Source organism: Oncorhynchus mykiss, chromosome 3, assembly GCF_013265735.2.
Source record: "Oncorhynchus mykiss isolate Arlee chromosome 3, USDA_OmykA_1.1, whole genome shotgun sequence".
NCBI lineage: Eukaryota > Metazoa > Chordata > Actinopteri > Salmoniformes > Salmonidae > Oncorhynchus > Oncorhynchus mykiss.
Genome location: NC_048567.1, coordinates 22,098,049 through 22,116,149, shown reverse-complemented (window position 1 = coordinate 22,116,149; position 18,101 = coordinate 22,098,049).

Below are 18,101 nucleotides of genomic sequence, written 5' to 3'. Positions count from 1 at the left end.
GTAGACAGCTCAGCTATCTCCATTGAGACCGTGTCTGTGCCTCGACCAAGGTTGGGCAAAACTAAACATGGCAGTGTTCTCCATAGCAATCTTACTGGAATAAAGACCTCCATTCCTGCCATTATTGAAAGAGATCGTGATACCTCACATCTCAAAATAGGGCTACTTAATGTTAGATCCCTCACTTCCAAGGCAGTTATAGTCAATGAACGAATCACTGATCATCTTGGTGTGATTGGCCTGACTGAAACATGGCTTAAGCTTGATGAATTTACTGATATCCCCCGCGACCATATCCCCAGCGTATTCCGCAAAGGTGGAGATGTTGCTAACATTTACAATAGCATATATCAATTTACAAAAAAAACAAAACATTTTTGTCTTTTGAGCTTCTAGTTTTCACCATATATTTTACCTCTTGGTGATGTCATTCGGAAACATAATGTTAACTTTCACTGCTATGAGGATGACACACAGCTGTACATTTCGATGAAACATGGTGAAGCCCCAAAATTGCCCTCCCTGGAAGCCTGTGTTTCAGACATAAGGAAGTAGATGGTGGAAAATGTTCTACTTTTAAACTCGGACAAAACAGAGATGCGTGTTCTAGGTCCCAAGAAGCAAAGAGATCTTCTGTTGAATCTGACAACTAATCTTGATGGTTGTGCAGTCGATTAAAATAAAATTGTGAACGACTTCGGCGTTACTCTGGACCCTGATCTCTCTTTTGACAAACATATCAAGACTGTTTCAAGGACAGCTTTTTTCCATCTACGTAACATTGCAAAAATCAGAAGCTTTCTGTCCAAAAATGATGCAGAAAATGTATCCATGCTTTTGTCACTTCTAGGTTAGACTACTGCAATACTCTACTTTCCGGCTACCCGGATAAAGCACTAAATAAACTTCAGTTAGTGCTAAACACGGCTGATAGAATCTTGACTAGAACCCCAAAATTTTATCATATTACTCCAGTGTTAGCCTCTCTTCACTGGCTGCCTGTCAAGGCAAGGGTTGATTTCAAGGTTTTACTGCTAACCTACAAAGCATTACATGGGCTTGCTCCTACCTATCTTTCCGATTTGGTCCTGCCGTACATATCTACACATACGCTACAGTCACAAGACGTAGGCCTCCTTACTGTCCCTAGAATTTCGAAGCAAACAGCTGGAGGCAGGGCTTTCTCCTATAGAGCTCAATTTTTATGGAATTGTCTGCCTATCCGTGTGAGAGACGCAGACTTGTTCTGAACCTTTAAGGGTTTATTGAAGACTCATCTCTTCAGTAGGTCCTACGATTGAGTGTAGTATGGCCCAGGAGTGTGAAGGTTAACGGAAAGGCACTGGAGCAACGAACTGCCCTTGCTGTCTCTGCCTGGCCGGCTCCCCTCTCTCCACTGGGATTCTCTGCCTCTAATCGTATTATAGGGGATGAGTCACCGGCTTACTGGTGCTCTTCCATGCCGTCTCTAGGAGGGGTGCGTCACTTGAGTGGGTTGAGTCGCTGATGTGATTTTCCTGTCCGGGTTGGCGCCCCCCCCCCCCCCCTTGGGTTGTGCCGTGGCGGAGATCTTTGTGGGCTATACTTGGCCTTGTCTCAGGATGGTAAGTTGGTGGTTGAAGATATCCCTCTAGTGGTGTGGGGCCTGTACTTTGGTAAAGTGGCCTGTACTACTAGTGGTGTGGGGCCTGTACTTTGATGTCCGTGGGTATCGTCGGACGGGGCCACAGTGGCTCCCTATCCCTCCTGTCTCAGCCTCCAGTATTTATGCTGCAGTAGATTATGTGTCGGGGGGCAAGGGTCAGTCTGTTATATCTGGAGTATTTCTCCTGTCTTATCCGGTGTCCTTTGTGAATTTAAGTATGCTCTCTCTAATTCTCTCTCTTTGTCACGATCGTCGTAAGGAACGGACCAAAATGCGGCGTGGTTTGTGTTCATCTTGATATTTAATGACAAAAACACTGAACACTGAAACACACTATACAAAACAATAAACAAATAACGACCATGAAGCTAAATGAGAACTGTGAAGACACAAGCAATCAACATAGACAATCACCCACAAACAATCACCCACAAACAAACAGTGAAACACAGGCTACCTAAGTATGATTCTCAATCAGAGACAAATAATGACACCTGCCTCTGATTGAGAACCATACTAGGCCGAAACATACAAATCCCCAAATCATAGAAAAACAAACAGACTGCCCACCCCAACTCACGCCCTGACCATACTAAATAAATACAAAACAAAGGAAATAAAGGAAGGAACGTTTCTTTCTTTCTTTTTCTTTCTTTCTCTTGGAGGACCTGAGCCCTAGGACCATGCCTCAGGACTACCTGGCATGATGACTCCTTGCTGATGACTCACAGTCCACCTGGCCGTGCTGCTGCTCCATTTTCAACTGTTCTGCTTACGGCTATGGAACCCTGCCCTGTTCACCGGACGTGCTACCTGTCCCTGACCTGCTGTTTTCAACTCTCTAGAGACAGCAGGAGCGGTAGAGATACTCTGAATGATCGGCTATGAAAAGCCAACTGACATTTACTCCTGAGGTGCTGAGCTGTTGCACCCTCAACAACCACTGTGATTATTATTATTTGACCCTGCTGGTTATCTATGAACATTTGAACATCTTGGCCATGTTCTGTTATAATCTCCACCTGGCACAGCCAGAAGAGGACTGGCCACCCCTCTTAGCCTGGTTCCTCTCTAGGTTTCTTCCTAGGTTCTGGCCTTTCTAGGGAGTTTTTCCTAGCCACTGTGCTTCTACACCTGTAACGGCTCTCGTTGGTGGTAGAAAGAGTAGACCAAAGCGCAGCGTGGAAAAACACTCAAACGAAAGCGCACAGTTCTGTCAGGCAACAGTAACTAAACAGAAAACAAGATCCCACAAACTCAGGTGGAAGACAGGCTGCCTAAGTATGATTCCCAATCAGAGACAACGATAGACAACGATAGCCTCTGATTGGGAACCACACTCGGCCAAAAACAAAGAAACAGAAAACATAGAATTTCCCACCCGAGTCACACGCTGACCTAACCAAACATAGAGAATAATAAGGATCTCTAAGGTCAGGGCGTGACAACACCTGCATTGCTTGCTGTTTAGGGTTTAAGGCTGGGTTTCTGTACAGCACTTTGTGACATCAGCTGATGTAAGAAGGGATTTATAAATACATTTGATTGATTGATTGTTCCACATCTGTGTCTGTGTCTTGAGAGTTTGTCTTTAAGTCTGCTTTTACAACTGATGTGGTATGGGGGTATAGAAGTATGAATTTTCTGATATGAAGGTATATCACCAGACTGATTTCCCCAGGTAGTCTCCCATCCAGGTTCTGACCATGCCCAGATGGAAGCCAGCAGAGGTATATAGGGTGCTATGGATGCTGACTGTGACTGATGCTGGCCATAACTGATGTGGTCTATAACTTATGCAGTCTGCCAACTCAAGATTCTGAACTTGTCATACCAGTACACACTAACATTTTCAACTGAAAAAGGAGAGAGAGAATACGTGTATGGAGAAGAGAGGAAATAGTGAGAGAGAAACATTGAACAGAGAGAAAGAACTAATGGGGTGAGGAAAGGATAGAGCAGGACGAAAAGGAGGGAGTCTACTCTTGATGGGCTGGCCCCTCAGGCTTTATCTGCAGGCACAGACTACCCCTAGAGACACAGAGGTGTAGAGAGAGGGGGAGAAAGAGACATAGTTGGGAGGGTGAGAGAGAGAGAAAGGTAGACAAATTAAGGGGGGGAGAGATTGAATGAAAGCAAATGGCAAGGAAGAGAGAAGGTGAGAGAAACTCTATGTGCACATGTGTGTGTAGGTGTAAATTCTCCAGAGAGACCTTAATGGGTTTGGAGAAGCCCAACAACAGGGAGGTCATAAGAGATTGCTCCCGGCTTCTGTGCCAATGTTTTCGGTTTCTACCTCATTTCTGGTGTGTGTGTAGTGGAACACCTTGGGGTGACCGTGGCCTATTGAAGCCTGAGAGCTGACAAAACCTCCCTAGTAGAATGTTATTCCAGGGGGTTGCCTGTCATTGTACAGTGGAGCCAGTGTGGCACACATTAGGAGGATAATTTGAGCTCTAAAGAAAAATATAGACTGAGAGACCGAGACAGACACAAAGAAAGACAAAGAGAGAATAAGAGAGAAGATAGAGAGGGAGAGACAGCAAATTTGTGGTAGAGAGAGGGGTGAGAGGTACAAGGGATCATATCGATGCTCACTGAATTCCTCCTGGGTCTTCCCATCCAAACAGAACAGATATGGATGGTTGCCAATGTGACACATTGAGGGAAACAAAGGGGAAAGCATGCAGAATTTGTCACATGAAACGTAAAGCAGCATGACCCTCTGTCATACAAATCCTCATGATTCATCAGCCGGCACGCCCAATTGTGTTGTGTTCGCTTTCCCAACCTATCAGTATCACACGCCAGGGCGACCAATTCTTACACACTCGAGCGGTGCGACCCTGTTAAAGCGCTCTCTGAAGATGATGAGATGTGATTCTAAACTGAGATTCCCCGGAAAATCCTGAATCCTGTGTTATTTTGCTGGGTGGTGTGGATTAAAAATACAACCGGCCAGTACATCACGCACAAACTGTGTATATAGTAGATATATGAAGAAAAAGAGGAGAACACTTCCACTGTTGTTCTCCAAAGTAAGAAAGAGACTATTACTGAAGCCTTTTTACAAAGGGTCTATAATGACACATACACATTGTTACTGGACCCCTAGTCTCTCTCATGCTGAAGGGGATAAATAAATAGTTATTTGCGAATTATTCAGTCTTAAAACAGATACACTGCTACATAACACAGCAGTCCATAGAGCTTTGAGTACCTGAGAGTGTGTGCGTGTGTGTGTGTGTTGATTTCTGATGGTACTGATTGAAGAGAGGTCATCTGACGTGAGACAGATGTCATGGATGCTACTGGTTATTTATGTAGTTAATATTTCGACGAGGCTGCCTCCAGCTAAGCAGCCGATCAGGGACACACCCGTAAACCACAGCCGACACATTACAAGGCCTCCGCTCAAACACACTCATTCACTCAGACAAACACACACAGTCACACACACGGACAAGCGCACAAACAATAGAGCACGAGACCCTCTAACATAAACCAACACATAGGCACACACCACACCAGCAGTGACAGAAAGGCCTGGGGGTAAACTCAAACCCACCACACCAGCAGTGACAGAAAGGCCTGGGGTAAAACACAAACACACCACACCAGCAGTGACATAAAGGCCTGGGGGTAAACTCAAACCCACCACACCAGCAGTGACAGAAAGGCCTGGGGGTAAACTCAAACACACCACACCAGCAGTGACAGAAAGGCCTGGGGGTAAACTCAAACCCACCACACCAGCAGTGACAGAAAGGCCTGGGGGTAAACTCAAACACACCACACCAGCAGTGACAGAAAGGCCTGGGGGTAAACTCAAACCCACCACACCAGCAGTGACAGAAAGGCCTGGGGGTAAACTCAAACACACCACACCAGCAGTGACAGAAAGGCCTGGGGGTAAACTCAAACACACCACACCAGCAGTGACAGAAAGGCCTGGGGGTAAACTCAAACACACCACACCAGCAGTGACAGAAAGGCCTGGGGGTAAACTCAAACACACCACACCAGCAGTGACAGAAAGGCCTGGGGGTAAACTCAAACCCACCACACCAGCAGTGACAGAAAGGCCTGGGGTAAACTCAAACCCACCACACCAGCAGTGACAGAAAGGCCTGGGGGTAAACTCAAACACACCACACCAGCAGTGACATAAAGGCCTGGGGGTAAACTCAAACCCACCACACCAGCAGTGACATAAAGGCCTGGGGTAAACTCAAACCCACCACACCAGCAGTGACAGAAAGGCCTGGGGGTAAACTCAAACACACCACACCAGCAGTGACAGAAAGGCCTGGGGGTAAACTCAAACACACCACACCAGCAGTGACAGAAAGGCCTGGGGGTAAACTCAAACACACCACACCAGCAGTGACAGAAAAGCCTGGGGGTAAACTCAAACCCACCACACCAGCAGTGACATAAAGGCCTGGGGGTAAACTCAAACACACCACACCAGCAGTGACAGAAAGGCCTGGGGGTAAACTCAAACACACCACACCAGCAGTGACAGAAAGGCCTGGGGGTAAACTCAAACCCACCACACCAGCAGTGACAGAAAGGCCTGGGGGTAAACTCAAACACACCACACCAGCAGTGACAGAAAGGTCTGGGGGTAAACTCAAACACACCACACCAGCAGTGACAGAAAGGCCTGGGGGTAAACTAAAAACACACCACACCAGCAGTGACAGAAAGGCCTGGGGGTAAACTCAAACACACCACACCAGCAGTGACATAAAGGCCTGGGGGTAAACTCAAACCCACCACACCAGCAGTGACATAAAGGCCTGGGGTAAACTCAAACCCACCACACCAGCAGTGACAGAAAGGCCTGGGGGTAAACTCAAACACACCACACCAGCAGTGACAGAAAGGCCTGGGGGTAAACTCAAACCCACCACACCAGCAGTGACATAAAGGCCTGGGGTAAACTCAAACCCACCACACCAGCAGTGACATAAAGGCCTGGGGGTAAACTCAAACACACCACACCAGCAGTGACAGAAAGGCCTGGGGGTAAACTCAAACACACCACACCAGCAGTGACAGAAAGGCCTGGGGGTAAACTCAAACACACCACACCAGCAGTGACAGAAGGCCTGGGGGTAAACTCAAACACACCACACCAGCAGTGACATAAAGGCCTGGGGGTAAACTCAAACCCACCACACCAGCAGTGACATAAAGGCCTGGGGGTAAACTCAAACACACCACACCAGCAGTGACAGAAAGGCCTGGGGGTAAACTCAAACACACCACACCAGCAGTGACAGAAAGGCCTGGGGGTAAACTCAAACCCACCACACCAGCAGTGACAGAAAGGCCTGGGGGTAAACTCAAACACACCACACCAGCAGTGACAGAAAGGCCTGGGGGTAAACTCAAACACACCACACCAGCAGTGACAGAAAGGCCTGGGTGTAAACTAAAAACACACCACACCAGCAGTGACAGAAAGGCCTGGGGGTAAACTCAAACACACCACACCAGCAGTGACATAAAGGCCTGGGGGTAAACTCAAACCCACCACACCAGCAGTGACAGAAAGGCCTGGGGGTAAACTCAAACCCACCACACCAGCAGTGACAGACAGGCCTGGGGGTAAACTCAAACACACCACACCAGCAGTGACAGAAAGGCCTGGGGGTAAACTCAAACACACCACACCAGCAGTGACAGAAAGGCCTGGGGGTAAACTCAAACACACCACACCAGCAGTGACATAAAGGCCTGGGGGTAAACTCAAACACACCACACCAGCAGTGACAGAAAGGCCTGGGGGTAAACTCAAACACACCACACCAGCAGTGACAGAAAGGCCTGGAGGTAAACAAAAACACACCACACCAGCAGTGACAGAAAGGCCTGGGGGTAAACTCAAACACACCACACCAGCAGTGACAGAAAGGCCTGGGGTAAAACACAAACACACCAAACATTAAGTTTCATGTCACGTGCACAAGTACAGTGAAATGCCTTTCTGGCAACCTCTAAACCCAACAATGCAGTAATCAATAACAATGTAATACTCACATTAACAAGGTAGAACAACAAAACACGGGTAATAGAAATATGAAGTATACAAGAACTATATACAGGGTCAGTTGCAATACCATATTTACACTTTGCAGGGATACTGGATCAATAGGGCTCCCGAGTGGCGCAGCAGTCTAAGGCAATGCATCTCAGTGCAAGAGGCATCACTGCAGACCCTGGTTTGATCCTGGGCTGTATGACTACTGGCCGTGATCCGATAGGACGCTACAATTGGCCCAGCATCATCTGGGTTAGGGGAGGGTTGGCTGTGGTAGGCCGTCATTGTAAAATAGGAATTTGTTCTTAATTTAACTGACTTGCCTAGTTAAATAAAGGTTAAATAGAGGTAGATATGTATAGTGTCTGTGTGTAGAGAGAGTATAAATGTGTGTGTGTGTGTGAGCAAATTATTTGAGTCCTGTGAGTGTGCATAAAGTGATAGTCTGTGGAGCCATTTTGTTAGCTACAGTTGAAGACGGAAGTTTACATACACCTTAGCCAAATACATATGAACTCAGTTTTTCACAATTCTTTACATTTAATCCTAGTAAAAATTCCCTGTCTTAGGTCAGTTATGATCACCACTTTATTTTAATCATGTGAAATGTCAGAATAATAGTAGAGAGAATGATTTACTTCAGCTTTAATTTCTTTCATCACATTCCCAGTGGGTCAGAAGTTTACATACACTCAATTAGTATTTGGTAGCATTGTCTTTACATTTTTTAACTTGGGGCAAAGGTTTTTCAGGTAGCCTTCCACAAGCTTCCCACAATAAGTTGGGTGAATTTTGTCCCATTCCTCCTGACAGAGTTGATGTAACTGAGTCAGGTTTGTAGGCCTCCTTGCTCGCACACGCTTTTTAAGTTCTGCCCACAAATGTTCTATAGGATTGAGATCAGGACTTTGTGATGGCCACTCCAATACCTTGACTTTGTTGTCCTTAACTTTGGAAATATGCTTGTCATTGTGCATTTGGAAGACCAATTTGAGACCAAACTTTAACTTCTTGACTGATGTTGCTTCAATATATCCGCATAATTTTCCTCCCTCATGATGCCATCTATTTTGTGAAGTGCACCAGCCCTCCTGCAGCAAAGCACCCCCACAACATGATGCTGCCACCCCTGTGCTTCATGGTTGGGATGCTGTTCTTTGGCTTGCAAGCATCCCCCTTTTTCCATTATAGCCAAACAGTTCTATTTTTGTTTCATCAGATCAGAGGACATTTCTCCAAAAAGTACAATCTTTGTCCCCATGTGCAGTTGCAAACTGTAGTCTGGCTGTTTTATGGCGGTTTTGGAATAGTGGCTTCTTCCTTGCTGAGCGGCACTTCAGGTTATGTCGATATACTGTAGGACTTTTGTACCCAGTTTCTCCAGCATCTTAATAAGGTCCTTTGCTGTTGTTCTGGGATTGACTTTTCACACCAAAGTATGTTCATCTCTCGGAGACAGAACACGTCTCCTTCTTGAGCGGTATGGCGGCTGCATGGTCCCATGGTGTTTATACTTGCGTACAATTGTTTGTTCAGATGAACGTGGTACCTTCAGGCATTTGGAAATTGCTCCCAAGGATGAATCAGACTTGTGGAGGTCTACCATTTTTTTTCTGAGGTCTTGGCTGATTTCTTTTGATTTTCCCATGATGTCAAGCAGAGAGGCACTGAGATTGAAGGTAGGCCTTGAAATACATCCACAGGTACACCCCCAATTGACTCAAATTATGTCAATTAGCCTATCAGAAGCTTCTAAAGCCATGACATAATTTTCTGTAATTTTCCAAGCTTTTTAAAGGCACAGTCAACTTTGTGTATGTAAACTTCTGACCCACTGGAATTGTGATACAGTGAAATATAAGTGAAATAATATGTCTGTAAACAATTGTTGGAAAAATGACTTGTGTCATGCACAAAGTAGATGTCCTAACATTTGTTAACAAGAAATGTGTGGAGTGGTTGAAAAACTAGTTTTAATGACTCCAACATAAGTGTATGTAAACTAGTTTTAATGACTCCAACATAAGTGTATGTAAACTTCCGACTTCAACTGTATTTAGCAGTCTTATGGCTGGTCAGGAGTTTATTGGTGTCAGACTTGATGCACCGGTACTACTTGCCATGTGGAAGCAGAGAGAACAGTCTATGGCTTGGGTGGCTGGAGTCTTTAACATTCATCCACTCACACACAACAAGTGAGGTAGACTCAATCATGTACACTCTTACTGACATTTACTGCTTTGTGTGATGCATTGTTGTCTCTACCTTCTTGTCCTTTGTGCTGTTGACTGTGCCCAATATTGTTTGTACCATGTTTTGTGCTGCTACCATGTTGTGTTGCTACCATGTTGTTGTTATGTTGTGTTGCTACCATGCTGTGTGTCTGTGTGTTACTGCCTTGCTATGTTGTTGTCTTAGGTCTCTCTTTATTTAGTGGTGTCTCTCTTGTTGTAATGTGTGTTTTGATCTGTATTTATATTGTATTCATTTTTATTTTATTTTTTATCCCAGGCCCCCGTCCCCGCAGGAGGCCTTTTGCCTTTTGGTAGGCCGTCAATGTAAATAAGAATTTGTTCTGAACTGACTTGCCTAGTTAAATAAAGTTTAAATGTAAAATACATCAAAAAGGTAGAGAGCCATGGCGTGCTGAACAACACATACTATCCATACTCTCTCCCACTAAGAGGAGGGATCAGGGACCAGTGTCCCACACTGCTACTGTGTTATATAATAAGTCATGGCCCTAACCCAACCCTCTCCTGCCTGGGGTCATAGGTGTGATTCTAGGAAAACCACAGTAGCAAATACTTCACACAGAACATGGGTGGAGACCACAGGAGGCTGCTAAGGGGAGGATAGCTCATGATAATGGCTGGAACGGAGTGAATGGATGGAATCATACAACTGGAGATCATGTGTTTGATGTATTTGATACCATTACACAGATTCTGCTCTAGCCACTACCACTAGCCCGTCCTCTCCTAGTAAGGTGCCACCAACCTCCTGTGGTAGAGATGGGGCCTACACGTGAACACTCCCTGTATTGATGACCCAACATTCCTGCATGGGCCAGACAGCATGCTGAATGGCTGAATATGTTCATCACAACATCACCCGGTCAATATGTTTATCAGTCTGCTAATATGTTTGTCTGGCTGTAATAACTGATAACAGTGCTGTTGTCAATATCTGTTCACACAGTTGAAAGACGATTATTCACAAAGTACTGTTATGTTTGCAATTCAAATTCTAATCGGGTCCATGGAAACGTTGACACATTAAAGAGATGGGATTAGTGAGAAGATATTTTATCTTATGAGAATAGCAGGTGAATCAATATCTCAAGATAGACATGCACTACTACAACTGTGTGGAGTCCATTCAATAAATAGGCACTGCCCTCTAGTGGTTCAAAACAGGTGTCAGTTATGTTTATTTCCTGGAGATGTACTATTATACCATAAATACTGATATTGCGATCACTCATTATATTTGCAATGAGGCACATTATGACAGTAATAATGTTAGACACATTATGACTGAATGACGGATTATACAGGAAATTCTATCATTTCAGTTTTGATTTCATTGACTGATATCCACCTATAGTTTCTGATGCAAGACTTGTGCAAGCAGAAAGAATATTGAATCTGACCTTTACATTTCACCCTTTTGGTAGGCCATCAGATCAGGGCTTTGTGATGGCCACACAAAGCCCTGTGGTATGCGAGAGAACATTTGATTTTGTGTGTCTGTCTGTTGGTGTGACGTACCCTGACAGTATACCACCAGTTTGGTCAGCTTTCAACCCAACTGGGCTGAATTGAAGTGATCTTATGCCACTTCACACACATAGACACATGTGCATGGACAAACACACACACACACACACACACACACACACACACACACACACACACACACACACACACACACACACACACACACACACACACACACACACACACACACACACACACACACACACACACACACACACACACAGCTGTGACTTGCAGTTCAGAGAAAAGGGTTGGTGTTCTCCTAAAGGTGTGGCATGACCACAACACATGCAGCATGCACCCATAGACAATGATAGAGGACTCTAGTGGGCAAAAGGCCATTTTAGCATGGGGTGCACCATTGAGGGCTTCCAGCATGCTTCCTCCATTTTAAAGTGGTCAACTGGGTGGGGATTCCTATGGATTGTAGCCTCAATTGCACTGCCCATGCTGTCACAGATATAATGATGAGTCCTCTATCTATCTCTATGCCTGCAGACATCTCTATGCATGCACGCTGCAGTTGTTGAGAGAGCAACTAGAATCTAAACCAATTGAATCACAGGTAACAAAACTAGCAAATCACAAGGAAACAGTATCTCTTCAGGTAGATTTCCTTAAGGTGAGAGGGTGGAGCCAAGAAACGTGTCAATGTTTACTACAACTCTTCAGAGATTTCTCTCTGTGTGTGTCTACATGTAAACACATACCAAGATGGATTTGTACAGCAGTGAACCTGATACCCTCCGGACAATCGCTATGAAAAACAATGGAGACCGGGGTAGAGGAGAGAGGGGGAGGAGGAGGTTGTTTGTTGTAGCTTTCCTCTTCTAACCACTGGTCTCAAGATATATTCATCTGATTACTGGTGGTGCCTTTTGGCAGTGTCTAAACATAGTATCATACGAGCAAAACATTGGTAAGATTTACGTAGGTCAGATTGGTAAGATTTAGGTCAGATTGGTAAGATTGAGGATACCATGTGTAACATGTCAACATGTTCACTTTAATATATGAATGTTTTTTGTTTTCTGTTCCACACGTCACATAATAGCAGATGATTAGATATGAATATGTTGTGTAACACTTTATTATTGGGGCCACTGGATAGGGGCTGTGTACAGTTCTGTCCATTGCATTTAAAAAAAAAATCTACCGTTCTGTTCTACCGTTGTTAAGGAGACCAGCAGAGCGCCATGTGGCAACAAGCAGAGAGAAAAAGAAGGGGGGGGGGGGTGTAGGTGGGAGAGTTTCTAGAAAAACAGAAAATGTCTGCCCTCGTCCCGACCCGTCCTACACAATAAAGCTTTCTCTGTTTGTGCTCTGCTTCAGAGTCTGTTTGGACTCAGTTCCATAACCTTTAGTCAGACAACATGGTGGGCATCAGTCACCAGGCACTTTACAATCTGTGCTAAAGGTGCTCTTCAGCAGAATGCAGTGGCCATGATAGATTTATGTACCAACAAGCGCTGTCATAACTCACAGCCCTGTGGGTCTAAAACTGGGTGACGCTTGACCCATCCCACCGGCCCCACGGCCATATTGTTGAAAATGTCTCACTCAAGCCAGCTGTGTACCAATGGCTATACTTAGAAAAAAAGAGCCCAGACGGTCAAACGACTGAAATAGCCTCGAACCAGGGTCCCCTATTTCAAAACAGATGGCTCTATTTACTCTGAAGTTCAATGCCACTTCTCTCCTTGTTGGGCCTGTTTGTTTGGGTGATGGGTCATGTTTGCCTGATGTGTTTTCCTACAGAGACAACATGGAGGTTTGGACCAGTGTATTCGAGGAACAAACTGTTTCCTCTGGCAATGGTCAGCATGATCTTACTGAGTGTGGGCCCCAATCCAACTTCAATGCTAGGTGTAGACAGAAAGCTCATCGATAACAACAGCCATTCCTAAGGTAGCATTCTCCTCTCACTGCTACGGTCACTGCTGCCTTTTGTACTGGGGTGAAGCCAGAGAGAGAGAGAGAAACTGTGTGACAGTTAGAGAATAAGATATGGTGAAGAAGAAGGACAGAGTGAAAGCAGGCGCAGGACTGGAGGGTGGAGACTCTCCGCAGAGTAAACATAGCCAATTGGCAGCAGGCCAGCATCAGAGGGTAATCGGTACATTCACTGAAACACGTGCTCCTGCTGGCCAACAACACAAACCTGGCCTTCACTACGACACGGGGCCTGGGAAAGGGTGGGAGGGGAGAGGGGAGAGGGGGCAAAGGGAGGGGGAGATTCTTAGAAATAGTAAATGAGTGTGACAAGTGTGGCCCGCCAAAAACAAATGTGCAAAACAAAGCAATGGCCATAGCAGGAATGGGCATCAGTCCCATATCAGAGATGGCACCGGAGAAGAAGGCTGACGTTTTACGTGTTCCTATCCAATTTGTTCCTTTGCGTTGTTTGTAACTTTGTACTTATTTTGTGCATAATGTTGCTGCTACCGTCTCTTATGACCGAAAATAACTTCTGGACATAAGAACTGCGATTACTCACCACGAACTGGCAGAATCCTTTTTTTCCCTTGAGTCGGACGTGAATAACATACTGCTTTCTCGGGAACAGGCCCAGATCCCCGTCATTTGCGTGAAGTGAAGGCGGAGAAAAAGGGTCTGGAGGGCAGGCTGTCTTCTGAGAATTAGTAGGCGATCTAATAAACCCCCACTGCCTTCCATTCTGCTAGCAAACGTGCCATCATTGGAAAATAAAATCGATGACCTACACGGATGACTAAACTACGAACGGGACATGTAATATCTTATGCTTCACGGAGTCGTGGCTGAACATTATCAACGTACAGCTGGCTGGTTATACGCTGTATCGGCAGGATAGAACAGCGGCGTCTGGTAAGACAAGGGGAGGTGGACTATGTATTTTTGTAAATAACAGCTGGTGCACGATATTTAAGGAAGTCTAGAGGTTTTGCTCACCTGAGGTAGAGTATCTCATGATAAGCTGTAGACCACACTATCTACCTAGAGATTTTTCATCTGTATTTTTTGTAGCTGTCTACATACCACCACAGACTAGCTGTCTGCAGACCACCTATATCCATCCTGCCCTGCCTTTCTAAAATCTTTGAAAGCCAAGTTAATAAACAGATCACCGACCATTTCAAATCCCACCGTACCTTCTCCACTATGCAATCTGGTTTCCGAGTTGGTCATGGGTGCACCTCAGCCAAGCTCAAGGTCCTAAACGATATCATAACCGCCATTGATAAAAGACAGTACTGTGCAGCCGTCTTCATCGACCTGGCCAAGGCTTTCGACTCTGTCAATCACTGCATTCTTATCAGCAACCTCAATAGCCTTCACTTCTCAAATGACTGCCTCGACTGGTTCACTAACTACTTCTCAGATAGAGTTCAGTGTGTCAAATCGGAGGGCCTGTTGTCCGGACCTCTGCAGTCTCTATGGAGGGGTTCAATTCTCGGGCAGACTCTTTTCTCTGTATACATCAATGATGTCGCTCTTGCTGCTGGTGATTCTCTGATCCACCTCTACGCAGACGACACCATTCAGTATACATCTGGCCCTTCTTTGGACACTGTGCTAACAAACCTCCAAACAAACTTCAACGCCATTCAACACGTCTTCTGTGGCCTCCAACTGCTTTTAAATGCTAGTAAAACTAAGTGCATGCTCTTCAATCGATTGCTGCCCGCACCCTCCCGCCCGACTAGCATCACTACTCTGGACGGTTCTAACCTAGAATATGTGAACAACTACAAATACCTAGGTGTCTGGTTAGACCGTAAACTCTCCTTCCAGACTCACATTAAGCACCTCCAATCCAAAATTAAATCTAGAATCGGCATACTATTTCGCAAACAAAGCCTCCTTCACTCATGCCGCCATTATTAGTCTGGTATTCGTCTGGTAGGCTCGTGTCAATGGGCAGCTCTCGGCTGTGCTTCCTTTTGTAGTCTGTAATAGTTTGCAAGCCCTGACACATCCGATAACCACCGGAGCCGGTGTAGCACGATTCGATCTTAGTCCTGTATTGACGCTTTTCCTGTTTGATGGTTCATCGGGTTTTCTTAGAAGCTTCCGGGTTAGAATCCTGCTCCTTGAAAGCGGCAGCTCTAAACTTAGCTCAGTGCGAATGTTGCCTGTAATCCATGGCTTCTGGTCGGGGTATGTACACTACCATTCAGAAGTTTGGGGTCACTTAGAAATGTCCTTGTTTTCCATAAAAAAATACATGAAATTAGTTGCAAAATGATTAGGAAATATATTCAAGACGTTGACAAGGTTATAAATAATGATTTTTAATTGAAATAATAATTGTGTCCTTCAAACTTTGCTTTCATCAAAGATTTCTCCATTTGCAGCAGCTACAGCCTTGCAGACCTTTGGCATTCTAGTTGCCAATTTGTTGAGGTAATCTGAAGAGATTTTACCCCATGCTTCCTGAAGCACCTCCCACAAGTTGGATTGGCTTGATGGACAATTCTTACGTACCATAGATGCTCCCACAACAGCTCAATAGGGTTGAGATTCTGAGAATCTGCCACTCCATCATAAACAGAATACAAGCTGACTGTTTCTTCCCTAAAAAAAGCATGCATAGTTTGGAGCTGTGCTTTGGGTCATTGTCCTGTTGAAGAAAGAAATTGGCTCCAATTTAGGGCCATCCACAGGGTATGGAATAGCGTTGTAAAATTGATGATAGCCTTGCTTCTTCAAGATCCCTTTTACCCTGTCCAAATCTCCCACTTTACCAACACCAAAGCACCCCCAGGCCATCACATTGCCTCCACCATGCTTGACAGATGACGTCAAGCCATCCTCCAGTATCTTTTCATTTTTTCTGCGTCTCACAAATGTTCTTCTTTGTGATCCAAACACCTCAAACTTAGATCCGTCTGTCCACAACACTTTTCTTCCAATCTTCCTCTGTCCAGTGTCTGTGTTCTTTTGCTCATCTGAGTCTTTTATTTTTATTGGCCAGTCTGAGATATGGCTTTTTCTTTGCAACTCTGCCTAGGAGGCCAGCGTCCCGGAGTCACCTCCTCACTGTTGACATTCAGACTGGTGTTTTGTGGGTACTATTTAATGAAGCTGCCAGTTGAGGACTTGTGAGGCGTCTGTTTCTCAAACAAGACAATCTAATGTACTTGTGCTCTTGCTCAGTTGTGCACTGGGGCCTCCCACTCCTCTTTCTATTCTGGTTAGGGCCAGTTTGCGTTGTTCTGTGAAGGGAGTAGTACACAGCATTGTACCAGATCTTCAGTTTATTGGCAATTTTTCGCATGGAATAGCCTTCATTTCTCAGAACAAGAATAGGCTGATGAGTTTCAGGAGAAAAGTCTTTGTTTTTGGCCATTTTGAGCCTGTAATCGAACCCACAAATGCTGATGCTCCAGATACTCAACTAGTCTAAAGAAGGACAGTTTTATTGCTTCTTTAATCAACACAACAGTTTTCAGGTGTGCTAGCATAATTGCAAAAGGGTGCTCTAATGATCAGTTAGCTATTTAAAATGCTAAACTTGGATTAGCTAACACAACGTGCCTTTGGAACACAGGAGTGATGATTGCTGATAATGGGTCTCTGTATGCCTATGTAGATATTCCATAAAAAATCTGCCGTTTCCAGCTACAATAGACATTTACAACATTGGGGCGGCAGGTAGCCTAGTGGTTAGAGCGTTGGACTAGTAACCGGAAGGTTGAAAAATCGAATCCCCGAGCTGACATGGTAGAAATCTGTCCTTCTGCCCTTGAACAAGGTAGTTAACCCACTGTTCCTAGGCCGTCATTGAAAATAAGAATTTGTTCTTTAACTGACTTGCCTGGTTAAATCAAGGATTTTTTTTAACAATGTCTAACAATGTCTACATGTCTACATGGTATTTTTGATGTTATTTTAATGGACAAAATATTTAGCTTTTCTTTCAAAAACAAGGAAATTTCTAAGTGACCCCAAACATTTGAACGGTAGTGTACGTACAGTCACTGGGGAGACGACGTCCTCGATGCACTTATTGATAAAGCCAGTGATTGATGTGGTGTACTTCTCAACGCCATCGGAAGAATCCCGGAACATATTCCAGTCTTTGCTAGCAAAACAGTCCTGCATCTGCTTCATCTAACCACTTTTTTATAGACCGAGTCACTGGTGCTTCCTGCTTTAATTTTTGCTTGTAAGCAGGAATCAGGAGGATAGAATTATGGTCAAATTTGCCAAATGGAGGGCGAGGGACAGCTTTGTACGCGTCTCTGTGTGTGGAGTAAAGGTGGTCTAGAATTTTTTTCTCTCTGGTTGCACATTTAACATGCTGATAGAAATTAGGTAAAACTGATTTAAGTTTCCCTGCATTAAAGTCCCCATCCACTAGGAGCGCCACCTCTGGATGAGCGTTTTCCTGTTTGCTTATGGCGGTATACAGCTCATTGGGTGTGGTTTTAGTACCAGCATCGGTCTGTGGTGGTAGACAGCTATGAAAAATACAGATGAAAACTCTCTAGGTAGATAGTGTGGTCTACAGCTTATCATGAGATACTCTACCTCAGGCGAGCAAACCCCTGAGACTTCCTTAGGTATCGTGCACCAGCTGTTGTTTACATATATGCATAGGCCTCCGTCCTGTGTCTTACCAGAGGCTGTTGTTCTA